General features: G+C 39.8%; 1 protein-coding gene across 6 annotated transcripts in view; it reads left to right on the forward strand.

Annotated features, from left to right (window-relative positions):
* The first annotated feature begins 4074 nt into the window (after window positions 1–4074).
* LOC100649250 (protein Fe65 homolog) overlaps window positions 4075–14235 on the forward strand; it is a 150081-nt gene continuing 139920 nt past the window's right edge. For 4 of the 6 annotated variants that reach the window (XM_048414415.1, XM_048414414.1, XM_048414410.1 and 1 more), the window contains exon 1: window positions 4075–4386. The gene's annotated coding sequence lies outside the window, so the exon portion shown is untranslated. The remainder of the gene's footprint in view (window positions 4387–14235) is intronic. The other 2 variants (XM_048414413.1, XM_048414416.1) reach the window with 1 other exon arrangement.

Raw genomic sequence — 14235 nt, forward strand, 5'->3', positions numbered from 1 at the left:
ACGATGATGCTGGTAGAAAATTGAGATACAACTAGAGGTAGAGCCACGAGAAGTGTTGCCTGTTAAACTGATAACGGAAGAGACGAGGAGTTTCATACCGAGGAAGAAAGAGACGAAGTAAGAAAAAGAGAGAAGTAGCGAGAAGGAGGATGAGAAATAAGGACCAGCGAGTTTTCCATAGTTGGTGTAGATACATGTATGTTGAACGTACGAAAGCAAAATACAACGGAGGCAAAGTGACGTAGAGGAGTGGTGACGGCAGAAAACGTGGTAGGGGGATGCGTTATGTCATGTGTGAAATTACAATCACCCACCCCTAATGCGTTTGCCTTGACTCACTCCATTCTGTTCAGGTACAACGGTGTGAGCATGCACGTACATCCGCATGTTACGACTATTTCTATAAGCACATGCTATTATTACACACACATAGTAGAGCGTTTGTGTATATACGAGTTACACGGTCACGCTGTTTGGCATTCCGGGTATAGCTCTTTATACCGGTACGCGAGATAATGAACACAGTGTCTGCAGGAAAGTGTGCACCATATGATGCGAAGGTCCGGTGCATCGGCCCTGAAGAACCTTTGGTAAACTTTGACGTGTAAACTAGTAGCTAGGACGCGACCCCGATCAGACTGCTCGATTATACGAGCGAGCTCGAAAATATAATCGTTTAATGTTCGTGCATGCTTTCGAGCCGGTCAGGTGAACCTAGTAAATTGATACACCGGATGATACAATGGTTGTTAATTCCCTGTCAGATACAACGGCACATTAATTAATTACGTATATGCAACTTTAATGTACTCTGTTTGTCAGTTTGTGCAGAATAAGTGGTCGTATTTAACGTTTACGAAGTTCTTAGGTATTTTAAACAACCACTCACTGATGCGCTACGATTTCTTGTCGACAAATAATATATATAACACGTATTAGAAGTTGTGAAGTATCGGTTGGAAAATTAACGGGAGTATAATTTAAATCTGATCGCATTAGATTGCGTGCTTTTGTTAACGAATGAACGAAAATTATCATTGATCAGGATTACTGTGCTTAATATTGTGTTCAGACGAACGGATGCCTGATACGGAATATGAGTCAAGAGTTGTCAGCACGAATGAGATTAATAAATATTAGAGGAACAAAGATACTCGAGGGATGCGCGTGATTTAAAGAGGTTCATGCCGCTGAGTGTTTTAATAAATAAACGGCCGCCGAAGTAGTAGCACACAAAATTACTTGGGAAATAGTACTTTTTTTCACGAGTCGACGGGTAATCGTTCCTGTCCGACCTACCGCTCGGGATAATTAACACGTCTGGGATCCTCGAATATTTGTAAATGTCACACGCAAAGCCAGTCATACATAAAGCACAAAGTAGGAAACCATATGAGACTATTTCAAAGTTTAACGTATGTTTTATGAAATGTTTTTGCTTTAACGTTGAATGATGGAAAGCAGTTTTTAACGATTCGCCCAAATGAATGGCTTACGGATATCACCTAAAAGCGCAACATGTGTACATATTAGATTCACAATATACTTAAATATATTCAGACTCTGTATTTGAAAGCCAGAATAACTGAATTCATTTTTTCCAAAATTTATTATTGCACCCTTCCTTTACCTCTTTCATTCTCTCATTTCCTTTGTTCACTCGCGCTCTTCCCTTTTTCTTCTCTCTCCCTTTATGTCATTCCATTAATTAATATACTAATGGCTATACGACTTTTATAAAATTTGTATTTATGGTATATGCATTGTGTTAAATTCGTCCCTATTTCTCTTAACTATAAATACCTATATATCCAATAAAAATATTTTTCCCATTTTATCATAAACATTCTCATCAAATAATAACAAAATCCTCATAAAACCTCTAGCTATTTCTTCAATACCAAATATATTTCTTTTTAGTGTCTGATGTCGTGCTGTTAAGTAGGCGACAGACTTTAATCATGATGTACTGAGCGTCAAGTATATCGCGAGTTCAACGTTTTACAAAACTGTTGCGAGTAATTACGAAAAAAGGGTGAAAAAGATGGGATCATTTAAATTAAACCGATATATATGGTCCCAGTATAATTACTCCATAACGTGTTCTCTTGGTGATCTAACGAAAATTTCTAATTTAACCTGGCGTCTGATGCGAACGAGCTCTAGCCTCGTTATTTTTATGGTGTTTGAATTTAACACCGTTTAACCACACCCTCTGAAGGATCGCAGTCGGCTCTGCTTAAAGGGTAATGGCGCGATATGCGATATCTCGGACTCGTTTCCTCCGAGTCGTGCTTTTACGAAATATTACATGACTGTTTTTATTTAAAAAAGCGGTGCAAGATACGCGTAAATTACGAGTACACGAACCGTTCGTATTGATTTTTGCACGCCTGTCCTAGGAAGCGTGTGCCACGACCCTGCAACTCACTTTTGTGGCCCTCCCTTCTGGCAAATACACAATTACACATACCGTTCGTACCACGCTTCCTGAATCCATTGTCTATTATAATCATTAACGGGATTTCGATTATCCGGCAGAACGCCTCGCCGCTGCACACGTAAGCTTTTCCATTTTCTGATTGTTAGAGATTTTATCGATTATTCGCTCCCTCATTGAAGGCTCGTTCTACGCCAAATGCTTGCTACAGATTATCATTCGACAATGGCTATATCTGATTTTGTTGTAATTATCGGATCGATCTAAAAATTTCTACAATGCTCGTGGTATTTACCCTTAACGCCATATATGTACTGTATGAGAATTATAGTTGTGCAGATAAGTTCATTGCTACTTTTCATAAATTACTGTTCTATGTTTATTGTTACAAAAAGTTCGTATTTTTTCAAATCATAAAACTGCATTGCGGCAGAGAATAATGTTTTAAGTTAATTAATTATAAAAATACAGGAATTCAAATTTTTAAAATGTCGGCTTATGGCACTGTAATTTCCAAACCGATATATTATTGGGACTCTATTAAATTCTTTTCCTTAATAATTATTGTTGTTTTGAACTATTAATTAATGTCAATGCAACCTTCCATAACCTCCAATATATTTCTATTACTAAGAAATTTAAGGTTATCCGAAAGACATATTAAGATCATAAAATGTTACTTCTAACATAATGATATATATATATAATGTAACAATTCAACATCATAGGAATTCTTAATATAACTCCATATGAACACCCAAAACACGATCAAATCGGAGCAATCGATAGGAAACGTACGAAATTACTCACTCATTTGTGTCTTCGATTGTTTTTTCTCGGGAAGCAAAACGAACCCAGTTCTTAAAAAGAATTGCGACTTGTTTGATGTTCCAAATGAATATTTCGATCCCAGTTGCATTAAATCTCGCGTTATAAAACCGTATTAAACATTCTGATATCTTGTTCGAAGTTTACACAACAGTACCGGATTATATATGTATGTGCATCAACCGTTGTTATCGTCCAAAAATCTGCCACGTTAACAATTTTGTCGGTACAAAAATCTATTTACACATTTACCACCGTTTATGCAACCAATAAAACAAAAATGCATGACGTATCGATCTATCGCATACCGCGTAACCGCCATATTACGATCACTGACACTTTAATATTTGAACTACTAAATACATACAATATTCCAAATTTCTCAAACATTACCAATAAAACACAAATGCGATCAATATAATCATATCTTAATTAAATTATGTATTTTAATAAGTATAATATTCTCTATGAAAGTGATACTTATTAAAATCAAAGTAATTAGCAATATTGCGTATGACTTGCGAACTATGTTGTTTGAACTTGCATCCAATCGGGAGTCGACTTCAGTGAATATATAATTAGTGCTTGTTTCCACGAGGAACCTGTACGTCACATATATGGAAAACGGTGGTGGAAATTTCGGAAAATCGTTTCGATAGTTGTTACGAGGGTAATCGTAGAAATTAGCGAACAATACGGATGAAAACCAATATTCCTGGATGGTGGCTGTTGGTGGGGATTGGAGGGGTGGCCAATAGCGTTTGCGCGGGAGAAAGGTACGAAACGGGGGACACATTCGTAGGGGGATCGTAGGAACGCGGTCGCATCGTCGCTCGGCAGCGCCGCGACGCCCTCGAGGCGAACTAGACGTGATACTCTGTGCTCGCCACTACTCGGACTTTTTGGCGTTTCTAACCTTGTCTTTGCGCTGGTGTGTTGCTCCCTTTGTTCATACGTATAACATAGTGTCGTGCGTTATCTTTTTTGCTCTTCTTTCTTACATACGTTCTTAGTTTGTGATCGTCAGTTCGAGGTGAATCGTTCGATTTGTGAGCAAGGAAAAGAAGAAAGAGTCCGCCGACGCGGATTTTCGTCTTAAAATGCAACAGATTTATACGGTAAGTGTTCTTTCTTTCCTTTAGTACGAGTCTTTTCGAGGTCAGTCGCGTCTTTCACGATCAATTTCAATCGCTGTCACTCGTTCGCGCTCACAAACATTTGAACGTGCATCTCTTTGAATCAACTCGTTCTATAGGTCCATTCGCATGCTGCGTATTTCGCGCGAAACTTTCGAAGCGAAAAATTATGAATCGAGTAATGTTATAAATTACATATTAATAATTGCGTTACGTGATCGACATTTATCGTGAAATGACGTTTTGTTCGTTATTACGTTGTAAGGACATCGACGTTTAATGTCGCATAAATCGGCCTTCAAATTTTATTCGAACGACGCGACTGACAATATCACCTCACCTGCTGTTTTGCAACATTTTGCTTGTAATATTTACGAATTGCGAAGCGTTGGGATATTCGGGGTATGGGATAAATAGGACACAAGTTTAACATGCCCGCAGGTAATTTGTTATTTTTATATTAATACATATACGCGGCGAAGGTAAGAAGCCAGTTGCACTTTAGAAGAGCAATATATTTTTCTATAGAGGGCAATAGTGTAATTTTCTGTGTATGCCCTTGACACGGTTAATTTGCTTGGACAGTCGATAACATCAACTGTCTACAGTTTTTAGAACACACTTAGCGTAATAATCCTGAATTAAATGTCTCCACCAAGAAATTCAATATTTTATGTATTTTTATTCTGATTGATCAATACAATCAGGTGTTTGTGATTTTTTTTTCTACGGTCAACTCTTATTTTTTACGAAGATTGTACGTAATGACGATCGAGCTACGATCGATCCTTTTGAATAATATTTAAAGACATAGCTAAAGGTCGACCAACTTGACTGTTAAATTTCCTCATACGCTCTTCGCTGTTGAAATTCTTCTATGATATAATGTAGATTTTACGGTTCGTGAACAATATTGGTAATACTTTATTTGCATTATTTCTCGTGTATATGCGTTCACTGTATATTATTTATAGTACTCCGGCATTTCCTACGAAACATCTAACCATCTATCCCAGAACATCAGAATCTAATCCGGATCGTTTAGAAAATATATTTATTAAACATATAATTCTAATGACAAGATCGGGGTGTTGAAAAAGGGAAAAGCGACAAAGGGAATATAACCATAGTTTCGTCTCCCATCAGAAGACCTCTTCTTTTTATTCTCTCGTTTCCATTCTCTCGAAGCGTCGAACGTGTCTCTTGTACAAACGGCAGAACCACGCTACCTCTCTCCGTGTATTATTTTTTTGCTCTTTCCTTGCTCTCCCTTCGTTCTTGTTTTTTCTCGTTTTTCTCTCTACTTTATCGTGGCACCGGGGACGGAAAGACTGGTCACGGATGTTGTTTCTTCCCTTGCTCTTCTCCACCGATTCTTCCCCGTTCTCACTCTCGTCCTTCGCCTTTCTGCATTCCATCTTCTTTCCTCTAGGCTTTTCCTTTGTCTCCCTGGAAACCTTGCGGTAGTTATGCGACGTTCAGCCCAGCCGCTCGGCTGGTGGGGTTGGAAAAAGGGGAAGGGGGTGACTCGAGGTTGTGTAGGCGGGAGGGGGCATCGGAGTTGAGGGTTGAAGGAGGAGAGGATACGGTCCTGAACGTGACTTGGATGCAATATTTAAAAGCGGCACAACGTCAATACTCTACTCTCTCCTCTTTCTCCTTCTACTGCTGTTTCCCTTGGTTTCTTCTTCGGCGACATCTTTGCGATCCCCTTTACGATCGGTTACAACAAGACGATCCTGAATCGGCTGCTTGGTCTGACCTTAACCCGGCATCATCCCCTTGTTCTTTAGAGGAGACCCTTTGCTATGGTCTGAAGGGAGCTAGACCCTAATGTTTCCTAAAATTCGTTACTTCATCCCTCGGCGCACCAATGACCGGTGGCCGGTTTACGAAATTCCTCTCCGTTTAACTTTCATATTCTTTGAAAATCTTATCCGATTACCTTTTACGGATCGAGCAATAGGAAATTAGCGAAGGGTGAATTTTTGAACAGTTACGTTCACGAATTCATAAGGAACATGAAATATAAGAACGTGTGCCATTTATCGTGCGGTAATTCATTGGGAATGACGCTTAAATTTTAGATCACTCCCGACCGAGAGTTATTGCCGCGCTCGTCTTTGCTAATATTGCCGCTTCGGGAATATTTTATCAATTTTTGACGCTGTTCGGTAATTTATCTCTAACGTCTTTCTTTGTGGTGGTCGGAGGAAGGACAACGAAGCGAAAAGGAGAAAAAAAGAAAGACTAACGAGCAGTGTGATATAAAAGGGCGAGAAAATGCAGGAAGTTATGACAATTATGAGCAGGGGAGGAAAGAACCGTCTAGGTGTGCGACGGCTCGTGAAATGAAATCGGTACGAGGAACGATCGTTTATAAGTTCGACAGATGGAATTTTTCTTTTCATCCGTTTCTTTTGCTCTTATCCTTTTTCTTCCTTTTTTCCTTTTTTTTTTTTTTTGTCACGAAACTACGGATCAGCCGATAAATGGGTCTTCTATAATTCAATTAGGATATGAACCGACAGGGAAAAACGAGCAGAATACATTCGTCCGCTAATATTCGATTTTTGGAAATGTTATTAAGGAAAACAAAAATCTTGAGGTTCATTAAATTATACCGATCGATTCGTTTTCTTTTCCGTTTCTTTATCTCTTTGTTCTTCGATCACGCGTGATGTCACGTTCGTGACTACTAAATCCATCGGGAAATTTTCAAGCTTAGCATGCGAGTCACGGAAAGAAAACTCTTTGTACTGTATGTATGTGTACTGTGTTCTAATTAAAAGGGAACTATAAAGTTCACCCGTTTCATGCTTATCTTTATCTTTATTACATTTTCCCGAAACTTTGTTTTTCGTTCTTTATCGAGTTTAGCTATTTTAAAATATCATCAAACTTTCCTTTTTGCTTGTCTTCTTTAACTATGTAGTCCTATTTCGTTGTAGTAGGTTATTGAATATATCGGTTACATTTCCAACATTATGACTTATTCATGAATTAAGTCAAACTCGACACAGTTTCATTTTATAGACAGTGTCTATATCAAAGATATTTGTATAAAACATTTCTCCAGATATTCATTGCGATAAAATAACTGCTCATCGGATATGCTTCATTACGTAAAATATTGTATTTGTTGATCATATTGTTGTACATTTTATGTAGATACTACTTATAACCTCAGGCATTTAATATTCGGAAAAATCGAGTTACTTAAATGTTAATTCTAAAAATACGAACTTTTTATTACCGACTGTAGGATGAAGCATCCTTGAGAAAATAATTTTAGCAATGTTATCATATTAATCAATAACAAACTCACGTGAATATCTTACACGTTGTTTTCTTCGCTGATAGCTAACTATGGTTATAAAACCGATTATATAACGCAAACACGGTATGGCCAAGGATTTTACGATGACCTTTACAAAACTCAACTTCTTGGAATTCGTAAAATTTAAAGGTTTATTTCTTTAGCGAATCGTTAGAAGAGGTAAAAATGGATAAAATAGCCGGTAAAACGCTAACACTGTCTGATCGATTTTACATTGCGCCCTTTTGCGCGCAGTTAAACATTGTCAATAATTCTCAGACATCGCTTTATCCGAAATTTAATGTCAGATTAAATCCGGGAAGACATAGGAAACGAGAAATTATTTTCAGGAGATAATTTTGAAGATTTTCTGGAATTATTTGAAGAAGCTGTTAAGGACTCGAAGAGACGTAAATTGATTCTGATGCAAAAATCGTATTAAATGGGATATTTTGATTTTTTCTTCATTCAACGCATAACAGAATGTAAATATTTGAATTCCTCCCCCGTTGTACGATCTCTTTTTCTTGTATTTCATTTTATCTGCACGCCCTTGCCCTTGACTTTCTCACCCTGACTGCCTTCAGATACCACCTTATCCCGAGCTTAATTCACGGAAGGAACGGTCGATGAAGGGCGTGTCTGGATGTTCGAGAAGAGCAGTTAGGAGGAGAGAAAAATTTTATGCTTACATAAGAAATGCTTGCTCTGTAATATATTCCAAAGTTGAACATTTCGCGGTAACGTCGGGATGACATTTAGCGTATTTTCAATGCCTTTACCATACAGCTGTGTTTCCTCTGTATCGTTCATCTTGTACAATACATTCTTGTATTATGTTTTGTTACATATTCATAACACAGGTTACAACGTCGATATTACAAGTTTTGTGTTAATGCTAGTAATGCATATTCGAGCATATTCACAACGCTTTAGCCAAGGACTATCCGTAATCAATATTTGCGTGTTGCTTTCACGTGCAGTACTAACTGTTATTGACCGAAATGCCACTCGGCCTGAGCGTCGCTTCGTATCGTTTCCTTCTATAATGATCCTATAAGGATTCCGAAAGGCATCCTCGAATCTATAGGTTTACACTTAATTCTGATACGTTGGCTATTCTGAGAACCGTTTAGGTGGTAACTGCTTCGTGATACTGGATTTATGAACTTATCACGCTCCTGTTAAATTCAATAATGACACCAAGATGATGATTTACGAAAGCTGCAGCTCACGAGATACAACGATCCGAGTTGTAAAGTCGATCGCGAGACGGTTTAAAAGCTTCTAGCAGGATTAGAATGGAGAGGGAAATGAATTCGTTTATTTACCATTAAAGTCGGGTGTCAACGAATAAATTTCGCACGTCACACCTTAACACGCGGGGGTATAAAACGAGACACGGGTGAAATATTTATTTTAACGCTGTTGTAATTACGTATTCTGCTATAGTAGCATGTAATTTAGCTGTTGAATGCACTTACGTCACGGCAAGAGTTTACGAGCTGTGCGTTACGAGCGATTCACATAAGTAAAATTATAGTGAAAAGATGATTCAAAGTAACAGTACGAAGCTGCGGGTCCGAGAAATTCGCTCGAATAATACAAAAATCTAAAAGTATATTACGGTGGCTAAAAAATTGCGTGAAAGAAGAATTAATCTTGGTCCTATTATCTGCATGGAAAACGTAATAAAGTTATTCGTATTGCGAGCACGAATTGATTTTCATCTAGATTGGAGATACTAATTTCGCGACTTGTCTCGCAACTTGCCCCATCAACTCGTCCAGACTTTGTCTCCTTGCTATGGTTTACAGGAAGCTCTTCACGTTGTGTTACAACGTAGCGACGTAACTGAGGGAGTCTCCCGAGAACTTTCGACCTGGAAATTCAATTTTCATCGCGAGACTCGCAGTAATGTCTCGCGACTTCTTTTTTTCTTTCTTTCCTTCTCGCCGCCTCCTTTTTTCACGGATCTTATCTCACCCGGGAGACGTGGAATGCCTATAACGGGCGATTTTTGCATCTTTTCTCTTCGCATGTCAAGAATGAGAGAGGTCGCGAGAAAATAGGAAAACCGTCTGGAAATAAAGCGAGAGAAAGGATAGATAGAAAGTGTACGTGGGCGATAAGAGGCATGACAAAACGAACAGAATAGTTGGCGTTCATAGGGACATTTTGCACAGCGAGAACCCCGAGTTATTTTGAAAAATTCAGAAACATTGCTTCTTACGGATTGTATTTTACGACTTGTTTCCAAGTAATGGCAAAGTGAAAATCGATTTCTCCCTTAACTTTATAGTCGAGCGTAATACAAACTGGATGATAGAAGTGTTGCCACCGACAGCTGTCAGACGTATAAAATACATTCGACTGTTGTATTCGATGCCGCGGACATATAAAAGTTTTAAACTAAAAAATAATCTTCTTGATGACTGCCCGTGCATAACGCAACATAATTCGGCTTTTGTGCTTCTGTAGCAGATTATATGATAATATTTGAGCACCGTATATCCATGTTAATATCTAAGTTAGATTGACCGGAAAGGAAGATCGTATCTCTCACAGAGGAGAAGGAATACACCTGTTACGCTGTTGAATGGACAGGCCCGGCCGTATGTAGATTTGCATATGCATATTCACACTCAGCAACGGTGTGGGATTACAAACAATTCCTTGCACGTTATCCTCGAGCAAGTATTTAGATCGTCACACACAACGCGAAAAGAAAATGGACGTACGAATTTGCTTTTACGTCGCCGTAAATAATTTCCAAAATAAAGGGTGTTTCCGTGCCTTCGACAATTTCGTCACTTTTATTCAGGAAAGGCTTCGTTGTGGTAGAACTGGCTTATCCTCCTTTCTTCCGACAATATTGAGGTTTGTACTGTCCAACGGTTCAAGGGTGATGCTTACAGGCTGATGTCCTATCGCTATCCTAGTATCTCGGTGAGACTAACTGGCAGAAAGGGTCGTGTTGCTTCAATGTGGCGTGGTTACATGTGTTTGCCTCATAGGTGATCGTGGTGTCACGTGCGAGGGTGTGCGCGCACCGCCTTTACTAGAGAACCAGCTACAGAGGGATAACACCATTTTATGTCCTTGGGAGGTCGTAAAGATACCAGCAGACGTGCCTTCGCCTTTTCCTTCTTCTTTCTCCACCCGGGGCTAACGCACGTTTCCATCCATTCGTACACGCAGGAAACGTGCGGAACACAAAATCAGGCGCAACGAAATTGCCCTATCGACCTGTCTTTCTTCGCAACTTAGGAGGAAGATCGATCGATTCATTTAGTAGCCAGACCAGGAACACGATAAAAAAGAGGAGGAAAATAAACGGTGTATGTTAAGTTTCGGATAAAATAGAATCTAGTCTCGAATCGAATTAAAAAATATCTAGATAATCTGATTGATTAAAGTTACTTAAATCGTGAAACGTTGAATTCAGTTCTGTGGCGCCTCTCTCTTTCTCTTTCTCCAAAAGCTGGTGTGGACGACGATGCTTTATCGGCTAGGGAATACCAGCGCATCGTGACTGGCTAGAGATTAAAGCTATTGTTTTCGCGCTTACTCGAATCGAATGACCTAAGGGAGGACGAGAAATACGAACTCGTTTCGAAGCAGCTTCTCTGTTCATTTCTTGCCATATACCGACTATACCTATACGTGCTTTGCTAATTTCCGGTAATAGATCTTCACCTCTTATATCAACAAGCTCCTCTTGTTAGTGGCCCTCTCGGTGGTGATAGGATTTTATCGATGTTCAAACAGTTCCCCGTTTCATCTTGTTATTGTTCGGAAGGTCCGTTTTATTTTTGCTTCAGCGGTCGGTCAAGTGATCGATACTTTTCAAACTGATAACATTTGCTACATAGACTTTCTAGTTATTACGAGTTTCATCGTGGGCCCGCGTGTAAACCGTGTAAATCGAATAAAACGATCCACTTCTCCATTGAAAGCTACTTGCTCGTGAAACGAAAAAACAGACTACACGCGTGTATACTGTTTTTCCAATGGCGCGCCCCTGTAGGTAGATTGCGCATATTTAACGTTGTAGCCAGATAAGAAAATTCCGTTGTGCGAACGGCGGAACAATTTCCAAGAAACCGTCGCGTTATCACACTGCGGATGTTGAAGACACTAATTCCTGAATTGACAAGAACCAAAATGACTTATTCTCTATAATCTGCCAGGGATCCCTGAGCACTCGCGAAAGTTTCACCGGCTAAATGAACTCCTAAATCACTCAGACACGATTTATTATCGTTATTACGCGTCGTCGCGAGGTGGGAGGCTGCCAGAACCAGAGAAGCGAACAAAAATCGAAAAATGGATAGACAGAGCGGGAATAGAAGGGAGGAACAGGATTGGCGTTAGTGTTTACCGTCCGTTCCCGCGGGAATCAACCGTTGTGTTGGTAGCACTGAATGGCACTATCTAACTTCACCCTGTTCGCTGATTCGCAGCAGCAATGTTTCAAACTCTCTTCCTCTCTTTAGTTTTTGTTGGCCCACTCTACTACGCTGCCCACTACCGTTTGATACGTCCCTGTTTCACTCGCGGTGACGCAATCTCAAAAAAATCCCCCGGTTATAAATGGCGTTAGAGATGAAAATGAAATTTCTCGTTGCTGCACAGTTCGCATTACACGCAATGCCGATAGTCGCATTACAGGTGAAAGCTTTGGTAGTCCTCGCGCCAGAAAGCTTTCATCCCTCTGATAAATCCTTTAGCGAGTCAGCATAATACGTATTTAATGACCTCCGCTCTTTGTTTCTATTCGGAATCACAGTTTTCCGATTTCCACGAAAAGGATGGGCCAATTTTCGAGCTATGGCTCCCTAATATTTTCTATAGTAGTTACTCGCGCGCTGTGGTGGTGCGTATTTGTGTGTCGAGAGGCGCTGACGTGGATTATAGGAAAGCGTGAGAGGGAGAAAATCTGTGTACGTATATATAATCGAACGAATGGTAGAAGGAGGAAGGATAAAGAAGGACAAAGAGATACAGGACGAAGGGAGGGAGGAAAAGAGAAGAATTCCAGCAGGAACACTGAACAAGAGGGACCCTTTCCAGGGCGATGCCTAGCTCCTAATTGCATGCCAGAGAGTGACTGCATCTCCACCCTTTTCCCTACTATTTTCACCCTCTCTATTGCACTCTCATTCTTCCTCTCTCGCGCGGTGAGTATTTGCAAGCTACCCCAACCCCCAACAGCACGCCACTCCGGAAACGTGGCATAAGAAACGTTATTGCGCCACTCCGTGAAATTTCCTGGTACGACCCTGTCTCTATCCCCTTTCTCCATTTCGTTACCCTCTCCCCCCTTTACCCTCGGCGATGTGCATTCGGAAAAGGCGGCGAGCAAGTATATTACGTTCTGGGTTGACGTTCTTCCGGTATCCTTCCAACCGGGATGCTAATATCGCTGAACAAGAGTAAAGAAAGAAACACAACGCTGAGAACAAGAACGAAAGCAGTCGAGGGAAATCGTTTCATGGTCGTTTAAAAAATTTATCTTTCATACTTGGGCTGCAATTGGTAAGCGTACGCTATATTTCAGTCCTTATGAAAACATTTCTTGAGAGAATATCAATCGTCCTTTATATTTTTCACCAACTTTTCGTTGTCGGAATACTTTTATCAAAGATTGCAAATAATTAACCTGTCAAATTTGTGAGTGAATACATGGTGAGTTAGTATACATGAAACGACGATAAATTAAAGCAAGAGAATGGACATTGTGAGATTGCATAAGAGAAGGTGAATAGTAGGATTTAGACATCAATGCTAGCAAGTATTGAACGTCCACTGAAGGGGATTGATTTATTGCCATAGCTTTAGTCAAAAACAATCGAATTTGTCGAGTTCTCTGTACCATGCCGCTAGTAATATTCCATTTAAGAGGATTAGTTCGCTCCGTAATTTTCAATTTACCGCATCACTGTTACCACTGTCCGTTTTAATTAAATTAAATCCAACTTCTACCTGGTCTCTCCTATTTCGAGTTGTCTCTGTCTCTGCGTGATCTGTATCATCAGCTTAACAAACCAAAATTTTCAATACTGTCCTTGTGTTTCCCTCCGATAATATACAGTGACAAACGAATTCATATAAATTCGTATTCCTAATATCTGTTGCGATATCTCTGTACATTAAAGGATAGCGGCTGCGATTTCTAGTCGAGGGATAGTGTCCTGTACCTGTTGATCCCTTCCTGGGGTCCTCGATCCTCCGATTCTGTTCGTCTTCTGTACGTAGATAGAAGGGGGTAAGTAACTGCTAGTAGGGAACGGGGGTGGAATTATGCTAGCTTCTCGAAAAGCAATAAAATAAATCATGCCATGCGAGAACACGCGTTGCGACTCTGTATCTATCTACCTTTCTCTATCCTTCATACTGCTCTACCTTCGATACGTAGCAGAAAGCTACCGAGACGACTTCTCCCACGGGAAATCAGAGAAAGATGCACTACGACGTGAAGGACTCTTTTCTCATCCCTCGAACCACTC

The sequence above is a fragment of the Bombus terrestris genome, chromosome 2 (assembly GCF_910591885.1).
Source record: "Bombus terrestris chromosome 2, iyBomTerr1.2, whole genome shotgun sequence".
Lineage (NCBI taxonomy): Eukaryota > Metazoa > Arthropoda > Insecta > Hymenoptera > Apidae > Bombus > Bombus terrestris.